Source organism: Eubalaena glacialis, chromosome 6 (assembly GCF_028564815.1).
Source record: "Eubalaena glacialis isolate mEubGla1 chromosome 6, mEubGla1.1.hap2.+ XY, whole genome shotgun sequence".
Lineage (NCBI taxonomy): Eukaryota > Metazoa > Chordata > Mammalia > Artiodactyla > Balaenidae > Eubalaena > Eubalaena glacialis.
In genome coordinates this window covers 22,021,783-22,029,923 of record NC_083721.1, presented here as the reverse complement: position 1 = coordinate 22,029,923, position 8,141 = coordinate 22,021,783, and the positions used below count along the sequence as shown (strand labels likewise).

Below are 8,141 nucleotides of genomic sequence, written 5' to 3'. Positions count from 1 at the left end.
TCAGGGGTAAGGAGAGAAGGTGGCTGTTTCAGAAATGACATTGGTGCAATTGCACCATATTCTTTCCACTATGAGAACAATGATGACTTTAAAATTATGTCTCAACCTCAATAACTCATGTCAATAAGCACAAATGTGAAAATAAGTACCATAACCTCATATATCACACTATTTCTTCTTACTAGTCCCATAACAGAGATACCTTCAGTTTGAACCCTATTTCATATGCTTTGGAGGAGGCTAGTTTTTCTCGGTCCACGTTTTGGACAAATGACTCCTTTATAGGAATTGTTAGTAAATCATAATCGTTGCAAGTTCCCCACTGAACCTACCGAAAAAGACAATTCCCTTTCCTCTGATAGCGCTAGATAACAATATGATATGCATAAAATCCAGTGCTAGCCTTGTCCGGATATATCAAGACAGCACTGGATAGTAGGTGATTCCAAGGCAAAGAGAAGCAGATTTAACAAGAGAGACCAATGATGGCAAAGAGGCTTAGTTACAATCCTGGATCTACCTACACTTGAAAGTAAGAAGGCTCATGGATTATTTTTTCTCTCATTTGCAAACTTATTTAAGATTTATTTATGTAATTTGCATTTTAGTTTGAGTTAGGATTACATGGCTTGTAACCCAAAGAGAGCCATTTACTACAGATAGTGCTATATGACAAAGGATAGTGCAAGTAACAAACCTTAAAGTACAGAATAAGCTGTGTTAAAGTGAGATCAAGGATATAGACTGCACACTGCCACCCTTCATTCCCAGAGCAGATATTTAGATTCGTGTTACATGCAATCAAAACAATTTTATAAATTGCGCAACTGCCATACCTTGGCATTCAGACTCACTCAACTAAGACTTTAAAGGATATGGTAGAAAACTGTCCAGGTGTTTGTGTGTTTCAGCTACTTTTTGTGGCTTTCCACACAATGAGAAGGACAATGTCTGGCTGTACAAAGCAACATTTGGTCAAGCAAACAATTACAACAGAGAATGATAAGTGCCATGATAGACGCACACACCTGGTGGGAAATGTTCTTCTCACCATGCCATGGCTGCCACTTGTCCCAGCTACTTTACTCTTCAACATGGTAGGGCAGACACTAATGTATTTATTATATCAGAGCCTAGGAAATAAAGACTCAAAGAGTCTCTACCCCTTTAAGTAAAAAAAAAGGAAATCATTAATTCTTTCTTTACCTCACAGGGAGAATACAGTTAAATAACTATATAACAATAACCATGAATACTTAAGTTGAATTTCTTCGTAAAAAGTAAAATGGTATTGGACTAAGTTCAACCAGAATCCAGGAAATGCCTTTTTTTGGACATATGTATAACTTAACACTTTTGTGAGAATTTTTCAGTGATGTCTTCTCATTGACTGCTGACAGAATGTAACAGTATTAATGGACATAAGAACTTAGGTCCTTTTGTGAGGAAGTGATGGATGGTCTTATTTCTTTCTGTTTCATTGTTCAGTGTATCTCTTTGAGTAAATGCTGAAGACTATAATAAATTCTCATCACACTTCTAGAACCTCTCCTTTGTACTGAAGGTGCTTGGATATAAGCTTGCCAACACTTTCCAATAAAACTCCACTGTCAATGTCAATTAAAGTAAAGTTTGCCAAACAGCGTGTCTAAAAGTCAGATTAATGTTAACTATGTCCAGAAATAGATGCTTACTTTGATGCTTAGTTTTTTAAAAGTTAAGAATTACTTTATTAGAAGGAATGCATTCATTGCTTTCATGCTTTGTTTTCTCTAAGAGCTTTCAACATAGCAAAAAAAGTACTTTGTTTACTTTTAATGTTAAATGTTCTTTCAGTATCAACTGTGAAAAATGATAAAAGAGATCTCATTCTGTTAAAAAAACAAACAAAACTGTGTACCACTTTATCACTGCCTCAATATAGATAGATGATAGATAGTTGATAGATAGAAATAGATATAGATGATATAGATATAAATAAAAAAAGATAGATACAGAGATAGAGATAAAGGATTGAACAAATTATAAGCTTTCCAAATTCTTACTCCAGAAATGCTTTTCCTGTTATAATTTTGTCTGTCAGCAAACCTCAAATCATAAGTCTTTATTACAATAGTAAGTTTTGAGATCACAATAGGTTTTGAAACTTGACAATGCAAAACCAAATAGTTCTGTGATGTTGGACAAGTTGTAGAACTTCTGTAAACCTCACTTTCTTCATCTAAATAATAGAAATGTAATGGTTTAATGTGAGGAATAATTGAGATAAATTATTCAAAGCTGTTGGAAGAACACTGATTATACAATTCATGTTTGTAGGTTATGTTATTACCATTGTGATTCTTTTTGTTGTTATTATTGAATATCTATTAGCCATTCAACCAAAAATCTATATATTCCAAAGATGTGGCTAGTGATTCTCAGTTACTGTAAAACTATTTGTTTACAAATTGATAGCTTATTAAAATCCTATATTGTTAATGGGTTGCACATTCATGTTGCTCTGTGAAATTAAGGTTTAATGTCCATTTGAAACTTCAATAGTTCAGGATGCGCCTTTATATATAGGCAGTGTAGGATAATATTGAAGACCAGAGACTTTGGAGTTTTATAGATTGTAATGGGAGTTCTGACCCTGCTACTGCCTGGTCTTGAGACCTTAGACATGCATTTATCTTTTCTAAATCAAAACTTCCTCAGTATAGTGCAAATGTGTCTTTGTGGCATACATACAACTCCTCACAGAATCTATTAATTTCCAAATATATTTATATTTTTTAAACAAACCTAAAAATTCCTACTAATGAAACAACTTGAAAAATTGGAAATTATAAATGCTTAAAAATAAAGAACACTAATCGTTCACTAGAGATAACCCTAGCTAAAATTATAACTACTTTCTTTTCAGTCCTTCTGTGTATCCTGTGGTTCAGACTCAGAGGCACAGGGCACTTAGGAAAGTTAATGTTTGTATCACACTTTTTTAGAAATGTTATAAATGTTTCATGATAATTAGAACTAATTACGACAACAATTATTTTTAAGGAAGAGCAAATGCAAAAATGCATGTTTGATTTTAATTATACAATTCGTATGTTTGTCTTTCATTTGCCATTAAATATCATATCTAATCTTCTGAGGACTTAAAATGGTTTATATGAAGAAATTTCATATTGGAATATCATGATAATAAGAAAAATTCTCCAGGTCTAACAAAACATATATAACTGTCTAGTACAGGCACAAAATAAAAGTTTGATTCTATAAAAACTTAGAAAATGTTGAGAATTATTACCATTTTTTTCATAAGAGCACAATGTCAACATAAATGCACTTTCATATTTATTTCATTGATTTTTATGTAATGGATCAGAAGATTTAGGTAAGATTATTATGCTATAGTGTTAAATGTTTCAGTTTGTTTCCGTGTCATGAGTAATAAGCTGTGATACGTACCTGGGTTTTTTCCATACTTATTGTCACAGAAGTTATTTTTACTCAAATGCTTAATGAATATGTTCTTTAAATTATGTCCTTGTCTTCCTCTTGCTCTCCTTCCCCAGCAGTCTCCAGGATGATTTTAGGGTCCAAGTAAGTCTGGAATGCTGAAAAAATCTACAACTGTTACACACCCATTATCTGAAAGATGTAGTGGGTTAAGGTGAGTATAAATTCACTTATTCTCCATCTTCGGAATATTTTAATTTAAAAGGTTCTGAGTTTTCTATATTTTGGGATTTTTACTTTAATTATTCTGTCTTATTTAATTTTAATAACTCAAGCCAATAAAATAATTGTTGGTACTTATTTATAACCCTTTTGTTGCAAATGGGACCACATTATTCATATTGGTAGATAGATTAGATAAACAAATAGGTAGATAAACATAGATATATACATATTTTAAAGAATTTCTGCAAATCCCTCACAGGTTAATTTCCCAAAACACTTTGTTTTAAATACTCCAATTTTTAGTGGAAAAATTATAAAAATATAACTTTAGTATATATATATGCTAAAATAAATTGTACAAATAGATATAGATTTATATATCTGGTTTTGGTCAATATTTATGGGTGAAAAACTCATATATTTAACATACACTTTTATTAAAATGATGTATAAGAAAAATATCTAGTTATTATATATATATATATATATATATATATATATATATATATATGGTCAGCAAAATAACTCATTAATAGAAGCTTGATTGGTTGAATGAAAACATTAAATCTAAAATAAGTCTAGGCTAAATTGCCCCATCTACTTGATTTACATTTCTACTGTAATGCAATATTCATACTTGATTTATGAAAAGACTTTTTGTTTCATAGTCATACATTTAATAATCTCTAACTCTGCCCTACGTATGTTAATAGCTATACTTAAAGACAGGCTTGGCTTACAAAGCACTAAATGCAATGATCTCTTTTCAAATAAAGTGGCATCTATTTTTTGAAAACTACTGCAGTTCTACTGAGTATCCTGTCAATGAAAGTTCAGATGGTAAAAAAAAGTGGATTGAAGGCAGAGAGAACAGAGAACAATGTCATTACACCTGTCAAATAATGATAACCAGATGCATAAATTACTTTCTTATCCCTTGTTCACATTTAGGTTTTTTTATCCTAGAACACACATACAGACTATAAAATTCACAATCATCCTGTTCCCTAGTGCATATTCTAGTACATTGTAAAAAATTAAACAGAAACCTTAATTAAATAGAGCTGGGAGTCCTGAAAGGGGGTGCTCTCACACCCTAACACAGCAGAGCCCAACAGGAGGAAGAAAGACTCCTCTTCTTTCCTGGCAAGGACTCAGTCAATGAAAAGCCATGGACTCTGCAGTAGCCCTCCCAACTTCCTTTTCTTCTTTATAAAATTGTTCTCCTTCCCTTGCTGTGCAGAAGTTGCACGCTATGGTTGCAAAGTCTGAATTGCAATTATCTGCTGAGAATAGACCTGTCTTTGTTGGAGAAATATCTAGCAATCTATTTATTTCAGGTCAACAATATGAAGGCAGACACACACACACACACACACACACACACACACACACACAGATTGGAAACAATTATTAAGACTGGGACTTCTTAATTTTTCTAATAGGATTTTGTAGCAGAGAGGAGGAGACCCAATGTGATTTCTTTTATACTGACTTTCAATTTGGACTGAAAAAGTAAGAGTTGTTGCTTCTGACAATTTTTAATTGTGTAAGCATTTCCACTGTAATTTTATGGAAACTTACATCTTACTGTAACAACTGAACACAAGTTATTTAATATACCACATTTTCTTAGTTATAATAGAACTATATGTCACATTTTATTTGTATCCATTACCTCAGCCAGGGATAAAGAAAACATTTTTTTTTTCTACTTTTATTAAAGAATTGCTCTAACCGCTGGAACGTGAGGGACAACTCGAATTCCTTTTGGAGGCATCTTTGAGCTCATCGAGTAGACATCATGAGCAAAGCTCACCCTCCCGATTTGAATAAATTTATGGACAAGAAGTTATCATTAAAATTAAATGGTGGCAGACATGTCCAAGGAATATTGAGGGGATTTGATCCCTTTATGAATCTTGTGATAGATGAATGTGTGGAGATGGCAACTAGTGGGCAATAGAACAATATTGGAATGGTGGTAATACAAGGAAATAGTATCATCATGTTAGAAGCCTTGGAAGGAGTATGAACAATGGCTGTCTTCACCAGAGAAATCAACTGCTTCCACGTGACCCCTCTCTACATTTTACTACGATGAAAACTGGGTCGTGTACATTTTCTTACTGAACTTTTTTGTTACATAAACTTCTGTCATAGTCAAAAAAAAAGAAGAATTTCTGTAGATACCTTGAAAATCAAGGACACATATAGTTCAAAGAACCTTGATTAAAAATAGAGGAAATAGTTTGCCAACTGAAAGAGGTATCACGGAAGTTCAAAAAGTTCAACTTTGAGGAAGTTTACCAAATGAGTTGCAAGGTGTTACATAGAGACATGTATTATTTTGCCAAGGTTGGATTGTGTTGTATTCAGAGTGGAAATACAGTTTCTTAATATAAACAGGTGCAACACAGGTGTTTAGGAAAAAAATTACTCTTAATGACATAATAAATGATAATTATATTTTAGCCACTAGGGGTTAACTATTTTTTTTTTTTCTTGTTGCAAGGGCTCCAAAAGTTGGAATCTAGATTAATTCAAGTAATATTCTGTGCTCTGGAAAACTGTCCATGGAGCTGGCATTTAGCTTTTTCTCACCAATTAAATATTATATGTCTCAAATACAGTTGATTGCATATATTTGCATTAATTAATGATTAATGATTAATTAATGATTGCATTAATTTCAGTTAATTAGTCAATTCTTGCCAGAGGTTTTGCATCTTTCAGTTATTCAGGAGAATAAATTTTCCACAAAGCAGTGCCATAATATATTATATAACTCTTTTACAACTTAGCACATTATTTTATATAATTTTTTAAATATTTAAAACAACTCGAATTCATGGGAATTCTTGTAAATGTTGTTTAAAACTTACTATGTTAAGTGAATATACTTATGTCGACTCTGGGCAAGTGGATATTATTTTTATTATGGTCTACAGAGTCCATGTCTCTCTCTACAAAATTTCTTAGAATATTCCCCTAGTTACTTATGAAAGGTACAGAAGTTTGTTTTTTAATGATTAAAAAACTTACTGAAAAGATGAAATATATTCATGTACATATTATATACAATAATATAACTTCTTATACCTCAACAATATATACGATAAACCCAAATACCTACCATTGGATTTACTACAGTGGTGTGCTGGTGCTGGTTATTATTAGCCCTCAAGAGTTTATTCAATTTCAGCAAAATTTTACAAGCAGGTTACTAGCTGGAAATAAATCATGGTGGGACTATAACACATACACACAGAAATATGCAAATCCTACAAATCAAGATTCTATTTTTCCCAGACTGTAAGTTTTTAAACATTTACCAGCTCACCAATGGGTTGTTTTCTCAACTTCTAGTACTTTCTACTTCAGAAACTGTTCAAGAAGAGTCTCTCTCTTTAGTCCTGGTTGTTTTTATTATCCTTTCAAATGTCCTATTCAAGTATTCATCTTTGTGAGTCTCATTTTTATCATTTTATAAAAATTTTCATAGTTTGAACCATGTTATCATTTGCAGACTATTCTCAATTCCTGCTCATACAGTTTCTCAAAGTTCCTTAGAAGTACACTTTTTAGTCATTTATTTGTAAAATTATGAGTAATTTCAAACTAGTCTAAAAAAAATTTCAACACAACCGACACTGATTTATCTTAAAAATTGGTCCTCCATAAATTCCTGCCCTCTTTGCACATGTACCACACCACCCACTGAGAGATGGAGTCGAATCCTCTATGTTACTGAAACAGTGCTGCTTTGATCTATAAAATATAGCAGCAGTGACCTGGGGCCTATCCTTTTAGAGGATTGGCGGTTACGGTGTCCTATTCATGGCGCCCTGGGCTGCCATGTCTGAGGTCTGTGCTGTGGACAGAGGACCCAGGTTGGGGAGCATAGAAGTGCAAGCAATTAAAAAAAAAAGAAGTGATCTAGTTTTATTGAGCTTCCAGATTATCTGGCCTGCACCCACCACCACTGGTTTATCCTAATAGTCTGCTAGAGGACCTGGCCCTGGGACAGGGTTGAATGAGTAAGTGATGGTTGGCACTGAAAAATATTTGCTGCTAAGAAAGCTGTATTTTAAGCTAAACTGATGTCAGTTTCTAAAATCCACATATAATTAAATACATCAGATAAATGTTCTGTTCCTGTGGCAGAGATTATCTTCTGTTCTTCGGTAGGTATTGCAAAACATCATTCATCTCCCTACTAACCTTAAATAACACCTCTTCTCATCGACTCTCCTCCTCCCCACCTTTACCTTTAGCCTAATTCATGAAGATAATATCACTCAGGTGCAACTTTTCTTGTTCATGATCATCCCCTTGCCTACGAAAATGTTGGTTGCATATATTCTCTTTTAAATAAGTCTAGCTCCCAGAATGATTGTTCAAGAAACTACTTCCTTTCTCCATTGTACTTTCCGTATTTCCCCTCCTCTGAATCAAGTATTTCTGTC

General features: G+C 33.0%; 1 pseudogene; it reads left to right on the top strand.

Moving 5' to 3' along the window:
* The first annotated feature begins 5,436 nt into the window (after positions 1–5,436).
* LOC133093199 (small nuclear ribonucleoprotein G-like) lies at positions 5,437–5,717 on the top strand (annotated as a pseudogene).
* The last annotated feature ends 2,424 nt before the right edge of the window (positions 5,718–8,141 follow it).